Genomic DNA, 27863 nt, shown 5'->3' with positions numbered 1-27863 from the left:
AAATAACGAATCCATAACGAATTTTTGTAAATTCGTATGAAGGGAAGCTGAGGAAGAGGCGCAGCAAGAGCTGCGTCTCTTGGAAGAGGCGCAGCACTTGCTGCGTCTTTTCCTGGGCGTGTTATTCCTGCGTAAAAACCCGATGAAACAGGGGTTTATTTCATTATTTCGAAATACAAACCCTTAATTACTCCCTCAAATTCCAACCATTTTCGTCAAAATTTGATCCAAAAGCTTGCATTTGCCATGACTAATCGAGGTACGTGTATTATTTTTGCATTAATCTTCTATAATTGATCAAATTAAACCGACAAAATTAGGGTTTCCAACCCAAAAATGTCGAAAATTTGGGGCTTTCCCCCCAAACGATTTTGCCTTGCAAAATTGACCTTGTAAATGGCTAATTGGTAGTATAAGGATCATAACCATGTATTTGCTTCGAATCTTCGTTGAGTTTTGAGCATTTGAGTGAAATTGTGACGGTCTCACAGCTAAACCGTAAATTGCTTCGAAAATAGCCTTAGGATTGCCCATTTGTGACGAAACTTTATATTTGGAATCCTTGTATGATGGGTAAACTTTCTACCATCTCGGAATTTTGATTGGTGACGGCTTTTTCAGGACATTTCCTAGGGCATAATCGTCGTTATAACGAAATGCTGTCGAAATTACGACTCAAACCCATAACTAGGCTTAAACTTAGGCTTGACTCGACCCAAATTACCACATGAGCGGTCGGGTTTGTGGGAAAATTGCCAAAGATGGCGAGAAAAGAGCGGTTTCGGAGCTTTGAAGGCTCGAAAATGCCCTAATTAAGGCTTGTCGTCATTTGACGTGGCCTAAATTCACTTTAGTCTTGCAGGTGACGAGGCTTCTATGTCTGGGAGGGATCCCATGGATGTGGACACTGCTCTTAACCCTTCTCAGATGCTTGAGGAGGCATTAAATGAGGCTTTCACCGGTGCGGTGACGGCTGCCGAGGTTGCTGAGGTGGCCGAGGACGAGGTCCTCGAGGAGGAGGAGGTTCCTGAGGAGGAGGAGGCCCCGAGATGGGCCAACGTTGGACAGGGTGGTCGCCAGTTGAGGAGAGCACCTGCGTGGGCTGAGACTTGGGACAGTAGGCACCTGCTTTGGGCTGCGGAGGGTCACCTGTCCTACAGGACGGTGAAGAGCTTGGTAACTTAAATTCATCACCCTTCACTTATCTTCTTTTATTTCCATTTGTTATCCCTTTTATGCTTCATTCAAACTAAAGATAGCTTTTGTTTTGAATCAAATTAGGAGGCCGGGAACATCAGATCGTTCTCGGGCTACACGACGGCGATGGGGTGCTACGAGAGGCTGTCGGCAGAGGAGGGAGCCATGATCGAGCGGGGAGCGTTCGGTGCCTTGGTGCAGGCTTGGAGGGATATCGCGAAGAGGAAGCTTCGGGCTAACCTTAGCCTGGTCCGAGCTTTCTTGGATCGGTTTTGGGACACGACCTCCACCTTTCACATGCCTTTTGGTGAGGTGGGGGTCACGTTGGAGGATTACGGCATGATTTCTGGTCTGCCGTGCGGGACCGAGATGGTGGAGTGGCCACAGACTGCCATGAGGGTTGACTCGGCCGAGGCTAGGAGGCTGATCAGCTGGAACTTGATGCCGAAGGCTGCTGCAATGCCTGGTTTGGTGCCTAGTTCTTACGTTCGGGACTACTTTGCGGGGAAGACCCCGATGTCAGTGGCGATTGAGGGGAGGGAGATAGCTCCTCCTCCTTGTACTGCAGAGTAGAGAGTCCATTTGTGGCTCTGGTGGTTCTTGTCTTCGATCTACCTCGGAGACAAGGGGAGAGGCTGTCGACGAAGCTCCTTCCCTTTCTTTCTGACCTGAGCTCCCTAGGCCGTTGGGACTGGGTCACTGCTGGTTTTGCGGTCCTCATCCGCATTATAAGGGCCATGGTTCGTCCGGAGTTGATGGAAAAGGGGACTTCTTCTGCTGCTGTCGGCCCTGGACTGTTGTTGGAGGTATGAACCTTCACTTTGTTTCATGAAAAAGATCATTCCCTTTTCTTACCGAGTCACGAAAGATCGTTATTGACTATTTTGCTTCACAGGCATGGGTGTACTCCTACTTTTCGAGCCTCGCGCCCAAGAGGACGGAGCCGGTGGAGAAGGCCTATCCCTTTGTGAGGGATTGGGTGATGTGCCGTACGAGGAGCCGACGTTCCTTTCACGACGTCTGTCGACGGGAGGTGAACGCTCTTCAGTTGGATGGCGTGAGTACTTCACCTTTATTTGTTTCTTCATTACTTTTTAGAACTGATCATAAGAATGACTTCTTGTTTGCTTTCCTTAGTGGGTGTCCAGGCCTTGGGTGGACTACGCTGGCGCTCCTCCCTTCGTGGCTGAGGTCCTTCGACCTAGGAGCTCAAGCCGGTTGCTGCTGAGGACGTCGATGGGTCCTGTGTGGTACTTGGGCGAGCGCTTGGCTCGTCAGTGCTCTCGGGATGTCTTGACGGTTCCCATCGATCCTCCTCGGACGATGTTCAGGGAGCCTTCTGAGGCTGACAGGGAGGCTGACTTGGCAGGTGTTGGTGGCGACGCCCTCCTTCTTCCAGGCGAGGACTACTCGGTGTTTCTCTACGGGAGGTTGGCGTAATGGCCGGTCGTGGTGAGTGTTTTACTCTTCTTTGATTATTTTGCAATCACGATGAATGATCATCGGCTAATAGGAATCTTTTTGACTTTGCAGGAGGTCGAGGCGGCGGGCATCGAGCCCCCAGAGTACCCCGCGACTCTTGAGTACACTGACGCGACCGGGAGGACGACGATCTCCGAGCTGTGTGACTTTGACGTGGCTGTGACGGATGCTGGCTTGGACGAGTGGCAGCATCTGATTCGGAGGGTGAGTCTCCTAACTTGTATAATTTTCGTGTAAGAACACATTTGCTTGAGTTTGTCCAATCACTGAGAATCTCTTATTTTAGAATGCAGGTTGCGGCATCCCGGTTCGTGGCTTTGTGGAGGGTAGCCAACCGGCTGCGAGCTACTGCCATCGTGGCACTTGTCGGCGGCCGAGGACGTCAGGTATGAACCTTCCGTTTACTTCATTTTTGAATTTTCTAACTTTCCTTTATCGCTTGAAATGATTGACATGAGCCAATTGTTGTGTTTGCAGGAGGAGAGTGACCTGGAGCGAGAGCTAGCCCAGTCTCGGGAGGAGACAGCTCGTCTGCTGAGGGAGCTCGAGGTTCGTGACGCCGAGGTTGCCGCTCTCGAGGCGAGAGTTGCGGAGCTAGGCGGCGACCAGCTGTAGTTTTCTTGTTGTTGTTGTTGGCTGTACTTTGCACATTTTGTACATTTTAGGACCTACATTTTGGACATTCGGACTTTGCTTGGGGCTCAAGCCCCCAGTTTGGCGTATACATCCCCTTTCGGTTGTATATATGATGGCCTGAGTGCCTTTGCTGCCGGGTTATTTTGTTTGTACCTGCAGGTTAGCTTTGAACAGGTTTAGTAGATAACGGTTTATGCCGTCATGCTGCCGAAATTTACATGGAATTTCACATAGATCATACATTTGTACACATGGCCTAAATTAGCGCAAAACAATGACTCGAAAATGCAAAAAAATGCAAAAAATTTGCCAGAAATGACCGGATGGTAGGGAGGGCTACCCCCTAAAAAAGAAGAAAATAGAAACCTATAAGTTTGAAATGTAATATGGAACGGGAGTGAAATGATTCCCCAAAAGAGAATTAAAAAAGAAATTTATAAGTTTAAAAAATGAATAAATTAAATTGTTTGAAAATGAATAAATTAAATTGGAAATGTATAAGTGTGCTAAAATGACGAAAATGTCGATATCGCCTCGAAATGCGTGCCCGTGGAATTAGGAAACACGAAATATAGTAATTTGACGTATTTACCAAAATAATAACCCGTATGAATAGGAAGAAGGCTGAGGAAGAGGCGCAGCAGGTGCTGCGCCTGTTCCCCAGTGCATCCTGTTGGATTATGTGTCCTCCGACAATAATGCGATCACAACTGTTGATCATGATGATCACATGTTTAAATCTTATTTTAAGAATACATGTGGGATGTAATATTTTACAGTCAACTGGTCCACACATATCGGTAATGATTGGCTGACTAGAGTTTGACATTACTGTCGTGCGGCGGTGGTGATCAGTTGATCCCCTTAGGGCATACCTATAGGGAAATACTCTTAATTGATTATTTAATTAATCGTATGCCGATACGAGTTAATTAAATTACTTAAAATTGACGAATGATTTGTGAGTTAGATTAACGTGTCTTATTATAATTTGATTAAATTGGATACAGTCTAAGTAATCGAATTGTTTTATTACTTAGATAAAATTATTGTTTACGAAACAATTGAAATTGAAATTGAGTGAATAATTTATTATAAATACAAGATGTTGTAATTTATAATTTGATAAACCGTTTTGGTACAAGTAATTACGAATTACTAGTCGATATTGTATATGACATATTTTATGAGTATGTTGATTTTTAATATGTTAAAAATACATTACAATTTCACATGTCAAGTAACATGTCACATATGTTACAATTGACAAATGACAAAATAAAATGGACCTCCCATTTTATGTCATATGTGCCGAAATTATGGAGGGAGTATAAGGTTTAAATTGTGTTTATTGTTTTAAGTGGAAAACACAATGATTAAAGCTAACTAGTAGCCATGCAACCCTATAGCTTTTGAGAAGAGCAACTTTTGCATGCATTGGGCTTAAAATACTCCCCCCTCCAACCGGTTTTCATTAGTGATGCCAAGGGGTTTTTTCCTTTATGATTATTCACTACTTCATCTTATATTTTCTAGTGTAAGAAAATAATACTCTCTACTATTTGTGAAAATCCTAGAGAAATAAAAACTCACTAATCTCTCCTCTCTTGGCCGAAATATACAAGAGTACAAAATATTATTTTGTGTCAATTTTAGTAAGACTTATGTTATTACTAGATCATAATAATATTAGTTATTAAGAGTTTTCCTTGGGTATATGCTTTTGGGAGGGATTCTATTTTGGATCCTTTGTTCATCCATTGTTGGAAAGCTCAAGAACTAACAAGAAGGATATCTTGTTGGTGCCCATTAATCCGAAATCATATAGTAAGGTTGATGATTTCTTCTCTTATCTTATTTATGTTTGCATGCATAAGATCTAGTTTTAATTTTATGACTAAATTAAAATGTCACATATATGAATATGTAAATTAATGAGAATAATGATTCTAACAAGCGTTATCATGAGCCTTAGGTTGTTTGCATGCAAATCGGTTTATAATTTTTCCGAGTTATATGATTAACATACAAAACTAATTAATTTGGATTTATGAAGATAAACCTTAAAATAACTTTGCATGTTGAAAGTTTATGGTCCTAAGTGATTTTTAGGACATTTTGATTTATTTATGGATTTTATTGTTCATTTTATATAATATTGGCATTAAAATGTGATTTCTATGATAAAAATGTCAATTTTGGACGAAAAATAGCTAAGCTTTGATTTTTTCAGTGATTTTTGGATATGTTTTCACATATATTATCTACTGATGGCCTGTAAACTTTCATAATTAAATGAGTTGTTTTGCTCGAAATATGGATTTTTCAAGTTAAAATCGTATTTAAATGGGTAAATAGGTTAATATGAGTTATATTTCGAATCTGGTCATGAAAATTTATTATGTTGTCACATGCAATTTTACAAGATGTGTGTAAAATATTTGGCTATAATGAAGTCTTTATGCATGATTTATGAATTTTTGATGAAAAATCACATAAATAGTGACTGTAATTAGTAATAATGCTAAAACATACTTCATGACTAAAGCAAAAACGTCACATGTTGCATTTTATCATATATTTTCGAAATTTTTAACCTAAGTTTTGAACATTATGAGTGTCATGGTATTTTTCCAGAATGTTCATGAGTTTAAATTTCAAAATTTCAAAATTTGAAATTATTTGAAATTTTTATAATTTAATTTGAAGTTTATAACATAATTTTGTGTTTTTGAGTCCATTTATGAACAATATTAAGAAATCAAGTTTAATTATTGTCAAATGTTAGTGGAGACTAATTTTGAGTCCTAAGATGGTTAGGGTAATTAACTTGTACATGAATATGAATTTATGTAATTATTGTGATTTTAAAAGATTAAATCACGCAAATCCGTAAAAACCGATTAATATACGATATTGGCTCTTAAAGACGATTTAGCATAAAATTTGGCATGCTCTTACATATTATAATGCTGCATTTTATTTATGATTGTCATATTTTAATTTTATGTAATTTTTGAATTATGTAATTTTACTTAGTATGGCCTTAGTTTTAATTGGTATTACCCGAAATGTATGGGAATATCAATTCGGTTGTAATTATTGTGATCTCGTATCACCGTTTTGTAATTTAATAGATTTATTTTATTTTAATTACAAATGTATAATAGGAAATTATGTAATTCATTTTGTAATTTATTTATTCCGGAGTTCCTTGAAGATGGTGCCTTTCGAGAAGACGGTCCATCAAAGACGGTGTTACCTCGAGATGCGTGTCAAAACCGAAGTTCAAGGGACCAAAAGAGTTGGTTTCCGAATTTGTAAAATAGTTTATTTGATTTACTATTTTAGGACGGCCATACTAGGATTTTTCTTTTTTTATGCTTAGCATTTTATTTATATGTTGCATGCATCGCTAAATTGCCATAACTAAACATGCATTTTAATCGAGTTTATCGACCGTGTCAATTACAATTATCGTAGTTCACCGCTTTAGTTCACTTAAAACGTGATAGATAATAAATTGACATGACCTCTCGCTAAAAATAAACAATTGAGACTTAGCCTTACCAAAAAGTAGAAACCATGAAAACCTATTTCATGAGGGAGTGCACTCGGCCCTACCGGGGTACAAACCTTGTTACGTAGGGGAAGTGGGTGATAAATGTCTATCCACCGAATTTATGTTAATAAAGGGTATTTCGGCACACCGTGCCCTAAGTTAATATGAATTTGGATCATGGACAAATTTATTCGAAATTTGGATTGAACTCAACGAAAGTATTCACGACGATTTCCGGATGTGTTTCGGGCTAAAGATAAATATTAATGTAATTTTATCGACCAAGAGTTCTAAAAGTATAATCGATTAAAGAGTTAATCCACCGAGTTATGTTAATAAAGGGTATTTCGGCACACCGTGCTCCAAGTTAATATGAATTTGGATCTTGGAATCATTTATCATAGTTGGGTAGAGGTCACTATGTAAATGCTTTACTTGTTATTTACAAGTATTAATAAAACGATAAATGTTAAGTTTTCCACTATTCCGTTATCATATTGTTCTATTTCTTTACCACAATTCCTATACGATATCATTTCGATTTTTGATTCAAATCTCCATTAAAACATCGTAACTAAAGACAAATATGAATTTGCTTCTAAAACCTCATATGAACCATTGCTAAGGATCTCTTGTAAAGAGTATAGATAAAAGTTATTCATTATCAAAGAGGCTTTTGATCTGACTAACACATCTACTTACAATGAATTGTTTTTCATATACTTAATTGAATTAAGTACCTTGAAACAATAAATTGTTTTGGTAATTAGATTTGTTAGAAATCGTAATTGACCAAAATAACGCAACCACTTCAATGAAAGTTTAAAGACTAAAACGATTGAATTGAAGAGTAGTCTTCATAAGATTCAACTTTGCTTCTCTAAATAAATATTCTTTGAAATGAGTGGGAGCATTCTCTTAAATCGTTAAGAAAAGGACGAGGTTCAAGAAGTAAAGATTAGAATGGAATTGACAAGACAAAGGTAAAAGTAAAGACTAAACCTATCAATTCCAATCGATAAAGTTTCCATTGTCTTAATTGTTGGACGCTAGAAAGGAAACTACCCCAAATTATTGAAGAATCAACAAGTTAGTTGTGGGACATCTAATGGGACCTTCTTCTTTAAATGTTTATTTGATTGACATAAATTTTGCTAATACTACTTCGTCAATATTAGAAACCGATGGTGGTTTTCATCATTGTATTTGATACATAGGATGATTAGAATATGACGACTAGCAACAATGATGTTGAGAGATAGAGTCATTGTGTACTCAATCTAGTTTTTGGGTTTAAAGTTGTACTTAATTGTGACTATTAAGTGCATAAACTCTAAATAAGAATATAAACTTGTTAAGATACAAAAGAGGTTTCACTTTTATGACCCTATACACCATGATTTGATGTATGGCTAGCCCATTATCAAGGTGATTATATTCTAAACCAAACTAGAATGACATATCATGTAGATGATGCAAGACTCAAATTGGTAACCCAAGATTAAACCTTAAATTCTGGAAGGATGAACGCAAAGAGTTATTGAGTACTCTTGGAACCATTAGATTGTTAATCTTATGGTATATGTGTATCTTGTATTCAAAGCAAGATGTCTCGTGCTTTTGGTTGAAAAGGAGATCGAGGTTGTAAATCATTGATCCAAAATAGGTTGATCATTTTCTTTTACCAATGATTTAAGTTGACACTAATGTGTTCACTTAATAAGGTAAATAGAGAAATCTTTGAAGAAGTTCAAAGAGTTCCAGGAATCACGATTTAGTCGTGATGGGACTATCAAAGTGAAGACTTTGATATAAGCCAAAGGAAATGTGATATAGTATCACAAGTTAATCTCTCTTAGCACGCATCATGGGATAAGAAATCAAATGCAATTCGATATGGTTTGTACTTTAATCAAGTCACTTTGTGTTACTTGATCTAATTTTGGGGATTTTATCATTTTGTCTAAGTTGTTTTTCCACTAAATCTAAACGATTCATATGAGATATGAAATGGTAGAGTACCATATTTGTAAGTTTACACAAGAAACAAATGCTCATTTTTCCTTACAATAATCACGAGTACAACAGGATTGTGGCTCATAAAGCTGTCTTTCTAGAATACAAGTTTATTTCTAGAAGACAGAGTGGGAGAAAATATTCAAGAGCCACAAAAGAATGTTATGTCGCAAGAAACTGGTCTTTCTTGGATTCAAGAGCCACAAAAGAATGTTATGTCGCAAGAAACTGGTCTTTCTTGGCTACATGAGACGTTTTGTGTAAGACGTTATTTCTACAAAACCTAGGAGGTTAAAGTCATCACTTGTTGAAGATGATGAATTAGTGTTACTTTTAAGAAAGTAAAGAGCTTACAAGTGATGATGAATTAGTGTTACTTTTAAGAAAGTAAAGAGCTTACAACTTACAAAGAAATTGTTTGATTCAAGTTACTTCTGGAAAGTAATGAATATATTACTTACATGAGAGTGTTTAAGTCACAACTCAATACAAGGCTTAGAGCCATGGAAATCCGAAATAAATTCCGAGTGGAATTGTTGGACATCAAAGAGAGATGTCAAAGCTTGATTAGTTGCAAAGTGTTTTGCACTATTTGGATCTTCTTAGGGATTGTATTTCATTATGATGATATACATATATCGAGTGAATCTAAAACCCACTTCTTCAATTAGAAGGAATGTATTCAATACATGTCTTGAGTTTTGTAGATTCTTGCAATCCTAAGATAATGTGAAACTTAAGAGAGGGTCTTGAGTAGGACATCAATGAGTTGGAATCAATGATTTGATCATGGTATAAAAATTTTCCCGATAAGTCGAGAAGTTGTGTTTATACATGAAGTTTAGTGGGAGTTACAGAATTTTTAGTAGTCTTATATGTGGATGACATATTGATCATTGGGAATGATTTAAGACTTGGAGATATATATAATACATCTTTAATATCCAGATTTATGTAGATAAATCAACATGATATTAGCGTCAAATAAGAAGTCTTATGTTGATAAGATTCATGATTAGTTCAATCAAGTTGAACATATTTGATTGATTCCATTTGCTTCCGCTACCGGATCAATTTAATGAGTAATGATGTATAGCACTTCATATACTTTGAGTATGATGAATTGTTTCAAATCGAATTCAAGTAATAGTTACCAAGTAGCCATATAGATTAATCTTAAGTGCTTGAAGAAGTATTAAGGATGTAAAGCAAAGTGTTTTTGATGCAATTTTGTGTAAGGGTGTTACAAATGACAATTGACAATTGAGATTGCGCATGGTTTCCGACAAAACCATAATCAAAACACATTAGGATGGTTAAGATACCATTGTGGTTATGTTATTTAAGAAATAGATTTTCTAGAATCGTTCTAGGCAATAAAGAACAATGAGAAATATTTACAACGGAAATTGAGTACACTTGCAATCATGGGATGTGCAAGAAGGATGAGTCCCGCACACTGTGAAAACAGTGGAAACTATTCTAAGGCTAGAGGGCCTATGTCTTGATTGGATCTCGACACGTACTCAGAAAGTTTTTGTAATGCAAATGTATACATTACAAAGGAAAACGAGTATGTAGTAAGGTTGAGTAAGCTACAAGAAGTTGATAAAACCTACTAACCAAAGCCTTCTCATAGGCTTAACATGATGAGTCATGTCATTTCAATTGAATTGAGATGAACAACTAAATTCAAGATCAAAATTGAATTATAGAATATGAAGTAGTAATCAAGTATTGACTACTCATATGATAATCACATTTGTCGTTCGAGTTTTTAAATCTAAAAACTCCTTTTGTACTTTGTTATATCCGATGGGTTGTGGAGACAATCATGAACCCCATTAAAGTGAACTGGATTAACATAGTATTTGCCCATAGTCACTTGTATGAGGTGACGTCTCGAAATGACTAGAGTGTGATGCGATTGATGGCAAGTTCAAGTGCCAAAGAGTCATGTGAGATGACTAGTCGATCACATAGGCAGACTGTTAGGAACACTTTGTCGGGCCTTATGACCGCTTATAGAGTTCTGGCAAATTTATAAAGCCTGGTCGTGGCGAGAGCTACTATAGTATTCTAATGAGTCGATTCTTTTTACTAAAGACTGTTCGCCTAAGGTGGCACAGTTTCAGATTAACTTTGATTTATGTTACTACGACCTTCGTAAATGGGGTCAAATGGGCATATTTTGGGTTATGATGGTTGTGGCTCTGATCCGGACGATGTCGTCACTCATCCAATCAAACACATTTGTAATACTCAACATACAACTAGTTAGCGGTAAGTCGAGGTCGATCCATGGGACGGTGTGCTTTGGGTTCTAAGTCTACCTATCTCAATTTATGCTAGTGTCACAATTGATGGGGTTTGTAGTTGTGTCTATACTAATGCAAGCAATAAAGTAAATAAGCAATGAAAGGAAAGATGTAAACAAATGATTAAGAGTGCTAGGATATCATGGGGTCATAGGGGATTCATGGGAGTTGATCATACAAACATGTTCACAAGGTTGCAAGCAATTAATGTTGTGGAGGAACCGAGTTGGGTTATATCTTACAGTTCATAAGAAGAGTTGGGTCCCGGAGCCGAATCGATTAGATTGTACAACACCTACAAGTCGACTTACTTTCCTCCTATTCAACTTCTATGCATGGTCTAACAAGACTCGAGTTGGTTTATATCTTACAAGTCAAGTTGAAAAGATAAGAGATGGTAAAAATGCAAGGATTCATAGGCTTAGCATTTCATCAAACATAACATGTGCATAAAGTTGACATCACAACAAGCAAGCAATTTGATTATGAAAACACATTAGATTAAGCATGAATCAATCCCATATTGGTTTCCCTTAATTACCCACTAATCCTAGCTAAGTAACTACTCACTCATCATCATGGGAAACATGTCATTAATGGTGTCAATCATCACAACAAGTATAAACATGATAATAGAATGAAGTAATGAACAATAAAGATTAAAGAGTAAAGGAATTATACCAACTTAAGATGATCCAAACAATAAAGCAAGAATAATAGAAGAAACTTGATTGATTGATGGAAGGTTGTCAATCTCCCAATAATAACCCAATAATCTTCAATTACCCAATAATAAACTTGAATAATAAACTTTGAACAATAATTAAGGAGAGATTAATGTGTAATTTGTGGAAAGATTAAAGAGTAATCTATTCTAATCTACTTCTAATCTAGTCTAAAGAAGGATTTTCTACCCAAAAACAACATAAAGGATCCCCCTTTTGATTATTTACAAATGGGGTATTTATAGTGGAAATTAGGGAGGATGCATTAGGGTTAACTAAGGGCTAAACTAGTAATTACACTTTTGAGATTTGAGCAGGGAGCCTCCGGGATTATCCGAGAGAAGGGCTTCTCTTATCGTCGCTAGAAGAATGGAAATCGTGCTGTGCTACAATCCGTGCGGATGGGAGTCGGGACGGCCGGATTCTGGTAAGGGAATCCGAGCGGATTCAGGGGAATCCGGACGGATTCCAGTGGGGAAATCCGAGCGGATTAGAGAGCAGGACGCTCGGATTGTGGTGATGAGACGGGCGGATTTCAGACAATCCGTTCGGATTGTTCTTCAGCAACGGTTCTTCTTCGTTTCTTCCCTTTTTACTCATTTCCATTTTATTCTTTCGAGATTGGTCTTTAGTCCTTGCTTCCTCTTCATACTAGTCCATCTATTATCGTCAAGTAGCCTCCAAATATGCATGAAAAGACGGGGATTTCCGCCTTATTATCTCCTTTTCTACAAAACATATGAAATGCGATAGAAAAGCAAATAGAAAGGTTTGGACGGATAAAATGGCCATAAGATGCTATAATAGTATGCAAAATAGGTTCAATTAGGGGACTAAATGTGCGCTAATTATGGTCACATCAGGCTCGTCGAAGGGAATAAGTGCGATAGGAATTGTCCACCCCTTTGTCAGGGTTAAAACAATATCTCAGGGCCACTCGAGGAGTAATGAACTGGAAATGCGTGGCCACGCTCGGAAGGTATCTATGGTAGATAATTCCGGTCAATCAGTTATTCTCCAGATCGAGGAAACCACTCTCGATATGATCACTTGCAAGTACGACCTGAAAGACACCTTGCATTGAGTGGGAGATAGTAATAGGACAAGAGAATTGTTGACGCACACTTGTCGAGGACAAGTGGGAGATTGTTGGATTATGTGTCCTCCGACAATAATGCGATCACAACTGTTGATCATGATGATCACATGTTTAAATCTTATTTTAAGAATACATGTGGGATGTAATATTTTACAGTCAACTGGTCCACACATATCGGTAATGATTGGCTGACTAGAGTTTGACATTACTGTCGTGCGACGGTGGTGATCAGTTGATCCCCTTAGGTCATACCTATAGGGAAATACTCTTAATTGATTATTTAATTAATCGTATGCCGATACGAGTTAATTAAATTACTTAAAATTGACGAATGATTTGTGAGTTAGATTAACGTGTCTTATTATAATTTGATTAAATTGGATACGGTCTAAGTAATCGAATTGTTTTATTACTTAGATAAAATTATTGTTTACGAAATAATTGAAATTGAAATTGAGTGAATAATTTATTATAAATACAAGACGTTGTAATTTATAATTTGATAAACCGTTTTGGTACAAGTAATTACGAATTACTAGTCGATATTGTATATGACATATTTTATGAGTATGTTGATTTTTAATATGTTAAAAATACATTACAATTTCACATGTCAAGTAACATGTCACATATGTTACAATTGACAAATGACAAAATAAAATGGACCTCCCATTTTATGTCATATGTGCCGAAATTATGGAGGGAGTATAAGGTTTAAATTGTGTTTATTGTTTAAGTGGAAAACACAATGATTAAAGCTAACTAGTAGCCATGCAACCCTATAGCTTTTGCAACCCTATAGCTTTTGAGAAGAACAACTTTTGGATGCATTGGGCTTAAAATACTCCGCCCTCCAACCGGTTTTCATTATTGATGCCAAGGGGTTTTTTCCTCTATGATTATTCACTACTTCATCTAATATTTTCTAGTGTAAGAAAATAATACTCTCTACTATTTGTGAAAATCCTAGAGAAATAAAAACTCACTAATCTCTCCTCTCTTGGCCGAAATATACAAGAGTACAAAATATTATTTTGTGTCAATTTTAGTAAGACTTATGTTATTACTAGATCATAAAAATATTAGTTATTAAGAGCTTTCCTTGGGTATATGCTTTTGGGAGGGATTCTATTTTGGATCCTTTGTTCATCCATTGTTGGAAAGCTCAAGAACTAACAAGAAGGAGATCTTGTTGGTGCCCATTAATCCGAAATCATATAGTAAGGTTGATGATTTCTTCTCTTATCTTATTTATGTTTGCATGCATAAGATCTAGTTTTAATTTTATGACTAAATTAAAATGTCACATATATGAATATGTAAATTAATGAGATTAATGATTCTAACACATCCGTCCTGACAGATTTTAGGAAACAGCTTTTAGTATAAATAGAGACGTCGAGGGAGGTTTTATTCACATAAATCTTCCTTCTTTCTTCCGTCTTATTACATAAAGCTCTCAAAATAAGCATACATCATGAATACTCTCGAAATTCGTCTAAAAGAGTGGACAAATGAGTTTTCTAGTGTGGAGAAATACGACATGGGTGCTTATAATTTTGGATCGCTATTGAGTTTGAAGCTGATCAAGGTAGTCAAACTATTCCTAGATGCTTGTCTTGATTATTGGGACCCGAATTATCACGTATTTGCTTTCCGTGGAGGCGACATTTGTCCATTTCCCGAAGAAATTGCTGCGATCGGTGGTTGGGACCCTGGACATTTGCCTGCTATTCCTTCTACTTCCCAAGGGTATAAGAATAAGTTCAGAGATTTGCTTGGGTTGACAAGAGTTGAGGTTGACCATCTTGTGACCTCGAAAGGAGTGCGAATACTGGATTTTATTGATCGATTCATTGACAGGGCAGATCCCACCATCTCTTATGTTGCCAGGCGAAGGGCGTTCGGGTTTTGCCTACTACATGTATATTTCCTTCAAGGGCATGTTGATGAGGATTTAAGAGGTGATCCCTGTTATCTGAGCCTGATTGAGCAAATGGAGCTGCGCAGGAGCCCAGCTTGCCTATGTTTAGGAGAGATCCTATTGGGTTTAGACAACAGGAAAGCCAACCGTGACCTACCTTATTTGGGAAGTCCCATTATTTTGCAGGTAAAGAATAAAATTCTTCTTCTCTCTTTTTTTCTCTTTTTTTTTTCGTTTTTTTTTTCTCGTTTTTTTTCTTTTTTTTTTTCGTTTTTCGTTTTTTTTGTTTTTTTTTTTTTCGCTTTTGGTAGGTTTGGCTTATGGAGCGCCTTCGATTGATCGAGCCCCCAGTTAATGTTCCTGCTTATCATGCTCACTCAATTGCAATGAGGACTAGGCTCTACATGGTGGATTTCACTCGAGTCTGCAATTATTGGGAAAACAAACTGAAGAGTGACGATGGCCCTTTGATTAGATGGATCGTACCATGGTGGCATCTCAAATCTGTCACTGGAGTATCTTCCTTGGATCCTACCCGATCCGTTCGCATTCCTGGCTTGGAGTTTATGATATGCATCTTCCCGGAGAGGTTGATGAGACAGGTTGGATTGAAGCAGACGATCCCGAAGCTTGACACCGTCCCGCAGACTGCCGTGGCGCTTACTACTGAGAGTCGAAGAGAATGGGCCATTAAATGGGCTCAAAGAAATGTATGGTTCTTGAACTCTTCTGTTAGTGCTCTATGGGTGTCGAATTCCTATCTGCGGTGGAGGAAATCTACTACTCCGGAGGAGCGCGAGAGATTGAGGAAGTGCGAGCCTGTTGACTACAAGGTTCGTGATGTGGAAAAGGAGAAAGAGAAGCATCTGACTGAGGGAGAGGAAGAAGCCGGGTTTCGAGTTGTTCATCCTTCAAAGAAACCGAAGACTTCTCCTGCCGCTGATAAGGTGATTGACAAGAATGGCAAAGCAAGACCACGAGAGAGACCGTTGGTGATTAGGTCTGAAGTGGCGCAAGAGCGTCCAGCTCGAGGTCGGGACAAGAGATATGATAAAAATGACAAAGGCAAAGGGAAAATGGAGGAGTAGCCTAAGTCTTTATTATTATTTATTATTATTATTGTTGTAATAAGAAGGTGGGGTTTTTAGAATCCTAGCCTAATTTTTTTAGCATTATTATTATGTAGCGTACTATTATTATTAGAAATGAAATAAAAAAGGTTAAAGGGTTATGAAACCGTTGTGATTTTCTTTTTATTATTCTTGTCGAATTTCAAATGCAATTGCAAATGTCCTTCTATTTACATTCAAAATAAATTAATGGGTTGTATCCTGTGAAGGATTGCCTACGTATTCATTTAAAAACTGAAATCAAACCCTTGCGCGTAGTTCAAGTAAACGTAAAAGAATAATTGTTCTAAGCAAGAGCTTGTAATGAACATAGAAAATGAGCATGAGCTTGTACTTACTCCTAAAATGCAATTTAGTTTCTTTGATGATACGAGGATGACAAGTTGTCAAAATGCAAAAGCAAGGTGACATCAGTTTGTTTCAGTTTGGCCAGGGGCCGTTTATTTAGTGTCACAGGAGCGACACGTGAGGTTACGCGAGGCGCGTTTTTGTTCCTATTCTAGGCATAGTAACGTTTCAGTTGGTCGAGGTTTGTTGGGTTGGAAAATTCATTTCCATCTAGGTCAGTGATCCTAACCGCACCCCCTGGTGTTGGGGCTGGTGTCCTTTACAGTTAGTGCAAGGACTTGTAAATCTCTAAAAGGATCAAAGGGTATACTTTTGTATTACAATCAGTTGGTCCACGTTTATCAATAACGGTTGGCTTGCTAGATAAGTTTGACGTTATTGTCATACAGATGGCGGTGATCAACTGGTCCCTAAAAGTCACACCTATAGGATACGTTTGAGAGATGTGACGGTATGAAAATACAGTCATATTGATGCCAAATTGACTAACCAGTTAGTCCGAGTTATTTGACTAATAATTAGTTAAAATGTGATGTTGAGATATTTTATTTAATACGGATTAAATAAAAATGGCTAAGACGAATTAAGCGGTTAATTCGTAAATTAAATATTAACGATTATATTTAATTAATGTATATTGAATTAATTATACAATATCGTCTTTGTCGGACATGTATTAACACTTCAACTAATCCGTGTTATTAGTTGATGCTTTAATAACCGATAACCGATGACGATTTATGATAAAACCGTGTCATATACATTTAGCGAATTTCGGGTCGTACCATGAGTTAAAAATAAGAGAAAGTGGAAAGCCCACTCTCCCCATTTGGAAGCTCTTGGCCGAACCAAGCACAAAAGGAGAGCTTTCTCTCCTTTTTGCCTAAATCATTCATTTTGAAAAAAACAATTAGGGTTTTGAGAAACATTTCTCTCAAAACTTTAGATCTCACATCTAAAAGAAAACTCACATAACAATCCTCTCAATATTGCAAGGCAATTAGAGGATACATTCTAGCACAAGGGCATTTCTCGGACGATCTTGGGTGCAACAATTAGGAGGAGATCTACTTTGATCTCTCATTGCCGAATTGCACTAGGACCGGAGGTTAATACTTAATCTTTATCGTTTCATTGTTGTTTTTCGTTTATGACAATAAATTGCATATAAAATTTGCGTTATAGTCCTAATTTTATTGGGTTTTATACGGATATTACCCTTCAAGTGGTATCAGAGCGAGGCCACGTAAATTTTTCTATGTGATTTTCATCAAACGAAATGGATCGATAATTTTTTTGTTGCTCAAAACCACACGGCTAAAAATTTTTTTTTGCACGGTTTTTTATTTTTTTTGGCACGGCTGCCATGAATTCCGTGCCTTGTTTTCTTTTTGTTTTCGATTTTGATCTTTGCATATTATTTTGTAATCGATATTCATTGTAATATGTTAAAGATCTATCAATTGCAAATTCATTTCTATACGGATTAGGTGATATCGCAATTGGTTTTTATCAAATCGATAATTTTTGTATAAAAATTTGATAGACCGTGTGGCCTTTTAGGTCTCGGCATTTTTTTTTAGTGTCACGGCCTGTTTTTGCTTTGGGAACCGTGTCCAGTTTACACGGTTGCATTGTCGATCTTTTGTTTTCCTTTTGTTCTTTGCATATTGTAATTTTAATCGATAATTATTGCAATATGTTAAAGTTGTTTCAATTGTAATTTCAATTCTATACGGATTAGATTAAATTGCAATTGGGTTTTTACAAATCGTTTTGTTTTTGATCTTTTGTTGCTCACGTAATGATTGAGCCGAATTTTTTTTTGTTTTTTTTTGTTGCTCTCGGTTTTCAGCAGCATTATAAAAAAAAAAATTTTTTTTTTCTGGGTACTGTTCACGCCCAGCCGTGAAGAAAGAAAAAAAAAAAATTTGCTGTTTTGTTTTTTTTTTCGGCCAATTTTGCATAATACTGATTTATGCATTCGCTTGATAGTGAAACGGTTCACCCACGTACAAGTTAGTTACTTTAAAACGATTTAAAGTAACGGATTATCACGGATTAAAATTAACTTGACTAAAGCGGTTTTGTCACATAATTTTAATCATTAAAGGTGGGTTGGATAAATTTAACATAATTACGGAATTATGTCACGAATAAATTTAATTTAGTTGATGCATTTTATTTATCATTATTTTGAATATTTTGAATGTTTACATTACGTATTTATTTATTTATTTTACAATCGGTTGTAACTTAGTGTGGCCTTAGTAGAACGTGTTACCGTAATGATGGAACACGGTCTTGGTTGTATTTTGAGATCTCGTATCTCCCTTTTTATTTCTTTTAATTACAGTTTTTTATTTAGAATGTAAATAGGTTTATATTTTGTAAATTTTAATTGTAATTTTGAGAAGACTAAAGATGGAGATCGGATGCTCACTCCCGCTGCATGGACAAAGATGGAACATCAAGACAAGCTTCTCGGGTCCAACGGTGGATTCCAAAGTTGTTTTTTTGTTCTTTTTACTAGGATAGGCCACACTAGGAATTTTTATTTACGTATTGCATTCATTTATTTATTTTATCGTATCGATAGATTGCATCATTTTCCGCCTAAAAACCAAACCACCTAATAATTGCATGAAAACTGACTCATGTAGAGGTCACGCGTTAGTTTTCTATGACATTCATATGTCACACGATTTAAGCCATCATCTAAATTAATTCATTCACGCAGTTGCTAGTTATTCGTTCACTTAAAATGAATTTAAACTTAGTTGATGGGATCTTCCTCGTATAAACCAAAATTGAGAATAGTCTTTATAGGTCAAACTCCAATGAGTCCCTTCTTCGTCGGTAGGCATAATATGACCCCTTCTACGTCGGGTAAGTTGGAACCGATTGACCTATTTTATCTCAACACTATGGTCACTCGTACGATCCTGTGATTATGGTGGACTATAGATAGGATTTACGGAAATCTATCGACCAAAAGTTTTTACGGAAGAACTAGCTAAACAGCTGGCTTATCAATTTACAGAAATTGAGTCTTGGGATCACTTGTATTATTCTTGAGGGAGATCAATTATGCAAGTGCAATGAGTCTACACGATTAAAATGAATTTTAAATAGACTTAAATCACCTCGATGAGTTGCTTATTTCGTTTTTGTTTTTCTTTCTTTTTCAGCGTAGATCACGTTTTTAAAACTGCTAATAACATAATGGCTGGCATCCTCGATGACCCAATGCCAAGTGCCATATTGGACCGTGAGTCCTGGCTTCGGATCTTCATGAATCAGATGAATCAGTCCACTAGACTGAAGAATGATGGATCAAACTTCGCGGAATGGGAGGCGGCATTACGGAATGCCGCCACCGCCGACGGGAAGCTCAAGTATCCGATCGAGCCCCTCCCGCCAACCCCAGGCCCCACGGCTCGAGTTAACGAGGTCTCCACGTATAGCGACTTCGTCATGGAAGCGGGTGCGATTAAAAACGTACTCATTTTTGCAATGGAATCCAATTTGCAGAAACGCTTCATAGCCCAAGGTGCAAACAAGATTTTCACCACGCTCACTAAGGAATTCTCAAAAGCACCGAGAATCGTGACCTATGAGCATACCACTCGCTTCTTTGATGCGAGACTCCAGAAGGGCCAACCGGTTAGCCCACACATTCTCAGCATGATTGAGAATGTCGAGAGACTGGAGGCGCTTGATTGTAAAATCAGCGAGAACATTGTTATTGACCGCATGCTTCATTCACTCCACGATGGTTTTGCGCTCTTTAGAGCGAATTACTATATGAATGATTTGAAGAAAAGTCCCCATGAACTGCACTCCCTTCTCGTACAGACCGAGAAGGACATGAAGTTCAGTGGGAGCATGAAACAAGATGTTCTCGTTGTGACAAACAAGGGCAAGGGCAAGGGCAAAGCTCGAGTGCAAACCTAACGAGGTAAACCGAAGTTCAAGAAGTCGGGTTCAGGTAAGAGTGGGCCTGGTGAGTCGAGCACCTCATCAGGCGCGACAAAGAGCAAGAATGAAAACATGGAATGCCATCATTGCCACAAGACTGGGCATTGGAGGCGTACATGTCCTGTTTATCATGAGGACTTAAAGGCAGGTCGCGTTAAACCTGTTGGTATGTCTTCATCATCTTCTACTTTTATTCATATGATTGAGATTAACCATGCAAGTTCTGAGAACTTGGGTACTTGATATCTTGGTTGTGGTTCTCATCTGTGTAATCATGTGCAGGGGCTCCGAAACATCGAACCCCTCGTAAAGGGTGAGGTGGACCTGCGTGTTGGGAATGGAGCACGAGTGGCTGTCGTCTCAAGGGGAACATATGTGATACGAGGATGACAAGTTGTCAAAATGCAAAAGCAAGGTGACATCAGTTTGTTTCAGTTTGGCCAGGGGCCGTTTATTTAGTGTCACAGGAGCGACACGTGAGGTTACGCGAGGCGCGTTTTTGTTCCTATTCTAGGCATAGTAACGTTTCAGTTGGTCGAGGTTTGTTGGGTTGGAAAATTCATTTCCATCTAGGTCAGTGATCCTAACCGCACCCCCTGGAAGTATGGACTTGACTAGAAATGGCCCGGCCCAATTAGGCTTGAATTTTCCTCGTGGATCGACAAATAAAAGAGCTCTAACTGATTTGAGTACGAAGTCTCCTTCTTTGATGTTCCTTGGCCTAACCCTTTTGTTGAAGGCTCGTTTGATACGTGCCTGATATGTTTGCACATTATGTAATGCACGTAGTCTACGTTCATCCAGGAGGATGAGTTCTTCATATCTGTCCCTCTTCCAATCGGCTTCTGGGATTTGACTTTCGAGTAAAATACGCAAGGATGGTATTTCTAGCTCGACTGGTTGTACGGCTTCCATGCCATAGGTCAAATAGAAAGGGGTGGCCCCAGTGGGCATCCTAACAGATGTACGGTATCCCCATAAATCAAAAGGTATCTTGCTTGGCCAATCTCGATAGTTGTCAATCATTTTCTTGAGGATTGTGACAACGTTCTTGTTTGCCGCTTCTACCGCGCCATTAGTTTGTGGTCTATATGGCGAGGAGTGATGATGCTTGATTTTGTACTTGGCTAGCAATTGCTCAGTCTCAGCTTGGAAATGTGATCCATTGTCACTAATGATCTCGTGTGGGCAACCGTATCGACAGATGATGTTGTTTTGTATGAACTTTGCTAAATTTTTGGCCGTGAGACTAGTGTAGGAAGCCGCTTCTACCCATTTGGTGATATAATCAATTGCCACTAAGATGATACAGTGACCTCCGGTTCCGGCTGGAGTGATATTTCCGATGATATCAATTCCCCAAGCAGAAAATGGCCATGGAGATGTAATTGTGTAGAGTAGTGAAGGAGGGACATGTTGCACATTCCCGAAGATTTGGCAATTGTGGCAATGTCTTACATATTTGATGCAATCGGATTCCATTGTGGTCCAATAATACCCCAAACGTGTGATTTTCTTTGCCATCATGGGTCCACTCATATAAGGACCGCATTCTCCATCATGGACTTCTTCCATCACTTTCCGTGCCTGTGAATGATCAAGGCAACGTAGGATTACACCAAGAGGTGTTATTTTGTATAACTCTCCTTGCATGAGAACGTATTGAGAGGCTAGTAAGCGTATAACGCGTTGTCCCCTTTTGTCCATATCCGGTGGATAGGTGCCGTTGAGCTTGAAGTTTAGGATTGCTTGGAACCAAGGTTCCTCTGTGATTTCCTCTTCATCGGTGATTTGGTGCACATAAGCTGGCTCTGCTCATCGTTCGATGCATAAAGGCATTTCTACCATGCTATCCGGCATGTTAATCAAAGATGCGAGTTTTGCAAGAGCATCTGCAAATTGATTTTCTTCTCGAGGTAGATGTAGGTAAGTCACTTGATCGAAGAATTGGGCAACTTGGTCTATTCTGGCTTGATAAGGTGCCAAGCTTTCGCTTCGGATTTTCCAAGATCCCGTTATTTGGTTGATGATCAGAGATGAATCCCCATGTACTCGAAGATTCTTGATGCCTAAACTTACTGCCGCTTGCAATCCAATGAGACAAGCTTCATATTCTGCAGCGTTATTTGTCACCTCGAAGTCGAGTTTGACAGGGATTGGTGTATGCTCGCCTTCAGGAGAAATGAGCAACACTCCTATTCCAAATCCTCTTAAGTTTGATGCTCCATCAAAATAAAGGGCCCATGAGTCTAAATCGGTTTGGAGTATATCCTCGTCCGGAAATGACCAGGTGTCTATCGTTTGTGTATCATTGATGGGATTTTCTGTGAAGAACTCGGCAACGGCGCACCCTTTTATAACTTTCAGAGGTACGTATTTGAGGTCGAACTCTGAGAACATCAAGGTCCATCTTGCTAGGCGTCCATTGAGAACAGGTTTCTCGAAGAGGTATTTGAAAGGATCCATTTTGGAGTATACTTTAACGGAGTAGCTAAGCATGTAATGGCGTAGCTTCTTCGTTGCCCACACAAGAGCGAGGCATGTCTTTTTGAGTGGTGTGTATTTGCACTCGTACTCCAAGAACTTCTTACTAAGGTAGTAGATAACTCTTTCTTCTTTTCCTACGGTTTGAGCTAGCATGGCACCTATGGCTGTTTCGGTTACCATGAGATATAAACCAAGAGGTTGATCTCGTTGAGGTGGCATGAGCACTGGTGGCTTGGCTAGTATCTCCTTGATTCGGTCAAATGCCTTTTGAAAGTCATCATCCCATATGGTGTGATCTGTTTTCTTGAGCTTTTTGAAGATAGGTTCACAGATCATGGTGAGTTTCGATATGAATCGACTTATGTATTGCACCTTGCCTAGGAATCCTCTAACTTCCTTTTCCGTTTGAGATTGCGGAATTTCGATTAAAGCCTTGATCTTGGAAGGGTCTATTTCTATTCCTCGTTGGCTAACGACGTATCCCAGGAGTTTACCAGATGTTACTCCGAATGCGCATTTCTGAGGATTGAGCCTCATGTTGTATTTTCGTAGCCTTGAGAAGAATTTGCGAAGGTTCGCAATGTGCCCCTCTCTGTCCTTGGACTTGACAATCATGTCGTCTATGTATACCTCAACTTCTTTATGCATCATGTTATATAAGAGCGTAGTTGCGGTGCGTTGATATGTAGCTCCGGCGTTGATTAATCCAAATGGCATAACCGTGTAGCAATAGGTTCCCCACTGAGTGACGAAGGCGGTTTTATGCATATCTTCTATGGCCATCTTGATTTGGTTATATCCTGCGTATCCATCCACGAAGGACAATAGCGCGTGATCTGCCGTATTGTCCACCAATATGTCGATATGTGGTCGAGGAAAGTCATCTTTAGGACTTGCTTTGTTTAAGTCTCTAAAATCAACACAAACACGGATTCTCCCATCCTTTTTGGGTACGGGCACTATGTTAGCTACCCAGTCAGAGTACTCGGAAACTTTGATGAACCCGGCTTTGAATTGCTTATCGACTTCTTCCTTGATCTTAAGAGCCCATTCCATCCTCATTCGAAGAAGCTTCTGTTTTACGGGTTTTAAACCTGGTTTGATTGGGATTCTATGCTCTGCAATGTCCCTGTCGATTCCTGGCATGTCTTTGTAGGACCAAGCGAAAACGTCTTTGAATTCGTGTAGGAGGTCTATGAAACTGGCCCTTTCAGTAGAGCTCAAGGTCGTTCCTATCCTAAGTTCTTGGGGTTCTAGTTCGGTTCCTACATTGATGGGTTCAGTGTTCTCTATTACTGATCCCCCTTCCCCCTCTTGTAGTATTTCTTTGGCTATGTAGGGAGGTATCTTGATCGAGTCTGGGTCTGGGTCATCCTCAGTATCATCATAAACAGAATTGCATTCAAGATAACACAAAGAGTAAGCAGAACCTGATTTATTCATATTAAAGTTTGAGAAAAGTTGAAACAAAGAAGCCATCTGATCTGTAGTCAGTGGTGCTAAAGGGACAGTTGTTGGGATATTTCCCGAACTACTGTTACTACTTGATGCTAAGCTAGGAGACACAAAGCGAATGAGGATGATGACAGGAGGAGACTCTCTAGGAACTTCTCTAGACTCTGACTCTGACTCCGACTCCGACTCTGACTCGAATTCATCGTCTTCTGGTTCTCCTTTGAACATCTCTTCTTCTCCAGTGGTGAGCTTGAAGAGCCTTCCTTGATTGTTTGACCACTTGATTTATTTTCTCCATCCTTTCTGCTGGTTGGTGTTGGTTTCTGCGGTCCCCAGCATGGCAATGATCTCATCTATGACGCTTTCGGTGCTTTTGATTAAGGGAAGGTCTTGAAGGTAGACATCTTCTTCGTTATCCGTCCATATCCCACTGATTATCTCCTCTTTTGGGGAGATAAGATGTGAGCAATCTAAGGTAGATTCGTCACTTGTAATCATCAGAACTCCAAGAGGATTCTGAGTATTGTTAGGCTGGCCTCCCGGCGGTATTGGTAGGCGACCGTCTTCAATCATGTCTTGAAGCACATTTTTCAATTTGTAGCATTTTTCTGTGTCATGTCCCTTACCCCTATGATACTCGCAGTAGGCATTCTCGTCCCAGAACTTGGATTTCTTTTCTGGTTCGGGTGTAGGTCCTATGGGTTGAAGCTTGCCTTGTTTCATCAACCTTTTTAGAGCATTGGAATATGTGTCCCCAAGATTTGTGAATTTCCTTGGTGGGGTGCTCTTCTTAGATGGCTCGAGGAGGTTAACTTCATCAGTCTTGCTAGTAGAGCCGTAAGAACGACTTGTTGAGCCTTGATATCCTCGACCTACCGTTTTGGACAAGAGTCCTTTACGGATGTCATCCTCGATCCTTGTTCCTAGTACGGTTAAGTCTTTGAAGGTCTTGATGTTTTGGTACCTCAAATGACTTGTATAGATGGGTTTTAGATTGTCCACAAATTTCTCCACGAGGGTAGCTTCATCTGGACGTTCAACAAGTTGGGTACTAGTCTTCCTCCACCTACTTATGAAGTCGGTGAAACCTTCTTTGTCATTTTGGGTAAGAACCTCTAAGGTGCGCATGTTGACTTGGATTTCAGCATTATCCACGTATTATTTGGCAAATTCAATTGCGGCATCGTCCCAGGTAGCGATTTTCTTATGCTCTAAAGAATAGAACCATTGTCTTGGGATGGTGTCAAGAGATGAAGGAAAGATCCTTAAGAACATCTCGGGTTTAATGCCTTTGATAGACATGTAATCCTTGAAGGCACGGATATGGTTCAAAGGGTTTTCCTGCCCCTTGAATTTAGGGATATCCGTCATGTTAAAGTTAGTTGGCAAATTGGAGCTCACGGCTTCATATTTGCGATTATTTTACCTATAAATGTCATCCCCTTTGAGATACATCAATTGTTCCTTCAAATATTGAAGTCGTTTATGAGCTGCAGTCATACTTACGGGAGGGTTTTCTTCCCCAAAGTTGTTCACAAAGTCATCAGATACTTCACTTTCTCGAGGAGGCAACCTCGTTTCTACGGTATATATTCGGCCTTCGATTGTGTCGAGGCAATCATACACTTGGTCTTGAGTGACTTGGAGAGGAGCTAGCGCGGCTAGGATTTAATCATTACCATTCTGGGGTTGGTTGTTGCTCAAGTCGCTTGTTTCAGGCATCTTAGGAACTGGATAAGAGATCGACGACGAATCAAAACACGATCGACCATTCTAGCACACTTACTAAGAAAACGTTTTGACTTGTGAAGTGGGAGTGTGCCACTTGTGTCAAGTGAGCTTTGAAGAAAGGACAGAATTTGAAAATGTTGGTCCTAGTCAACTGTAGTGTAGTTGTAGGAGTGGACTCGAAGTGGGATTTTGAAATGGGCCTAGGCGCGAAATTTGACTCGAGAATTGGACAGAGTTTCGACTTGTTTTGCGCTAATATTGGGCTTTTTCGAAATTTTTACATTTTGAAGAAGATTTTGATTTTTACAAAAATCGTCATGGTTTTGTTTAGAAATGGTGATCACATATAGTACAAGCAATTATACAGGCATTATAACGGGATACTGAGTGCATTTAAAAGGGTTTTGGTTTAAAGGGTGGGTTGCCATACCGAACAATCAAACCCGAAGTCTGTGGAGAGGCTTGTACCAAACAAGAGTAAGGCCGATTCCTAATCCATTCCCTCAAGTAGTGAAAGTCCTTGATACAAACAAGAGTAAGTACCATGGTATGGATGACGTCAATCGCTATCCATCCTTGGGCCCAAATAAGAATGAGGACCGTTTAGATGGGACGATTGGTCGAATGGGTTGGGTTGGGCCTAGCAAGGCCGAATAAACGATCTAGGAAGACCGAGTTATGAAAAACCGATAACTGTCTTGTACAAACTATTCCCTAACCATGTTCAAGTTTCACCCTTTTGGCTACACGTAAGTGTATTATCCCCAGCGGAGTTGCCAAAGTGTGGACGCGGGCCACGGGGGCGCTTGGGACAAGCGTTTGCATTTGTGGAGTCGCCACCAATTTATTGTGGAAAATTGGAAACCGTTCGAATACCCCGTGTCATGTCAAGACACAAAGTAGTGACATAGACACCAAGAACTCGTTACCCTTAGCATTCTATGTCTAGAATGACTCTCGTGGATTCCAATGAACACGGATGTTCACAGAGATCTGGAGTAAGGGGTGAGGGTACGTATTAGGAAGCTCTTTTGATCGAACACCTAATCCCGCCCGCCTCGATAGCGGCCTCTACTAATGATTAGGGAAGTGATTTATACTCGATATATTGTCAATTTATATGCATGCAATGCAACATCCAACGTTTTAATCCTAGCATGTGAGAATTAGACTAAGTCAGTTATCACGTAGTTTAGCATACAATTGGGTCGAAGTAGAAATTTAAGGATTGATTACATGTGAGAGCATACAAACAATGCAATAAAAGAAATACAATAAAAATAATAAAGAAAATTACAATAATTACATCGGATTTATTTGATTTATGTCGAAAATACTTTTAAAACGAATGGTTTGAGAAAAGAATATACAAATAAATTAACGAGCAGAAATTAGAGTGATAATACGAGTAATAGTTAATTAATACGTAACTAATAAACTAGGTCGAAGCAAAAAACGGGAGTTCAGAGACAGAAATCAACCAGGAACAGGCGCAACAGAGCCGCGTCCCTTGGAAGAGGCGCAGCAGTCGCTGCGTCTGTTCCTTGGCTCAGTTTTGGCTGTGAAACTGGAATTGCAAGTTGTTAATATTCGTTGGTTAATTTAATGATTGATTATGAATTATTTACTCGGATGAAAGTGATTAACAAATTATTTACATATGAATGAGGTGATAAAAACAATAAAACATGGACAAAGCTAATGAAAACTAATTATTTACAAGATTAATGAGGTTAATTAATGAATTAAACAAACTAAACAAAATTAATTAG

The sequence above is a fragment of the Silene latifolia genome, chromosome 9 (genome assembly GCF_048544455.1).
Source record: "Silene latifolia isolate original U9 population chromosome 9, ASM4854445v1, whole genome shotgun sequence".
Lineage (NCBI taxonomy): Eukaryota > Viridiplantae > Streptophyta > Magnoliopsida > Caryophyllales > Caryophyllaceae > Silene > Silene latifolia.
The sequence above is the reverse complement of the archived record's forward strand: the minus strand, read 5'-3'. Positions refer to the sequence as shown.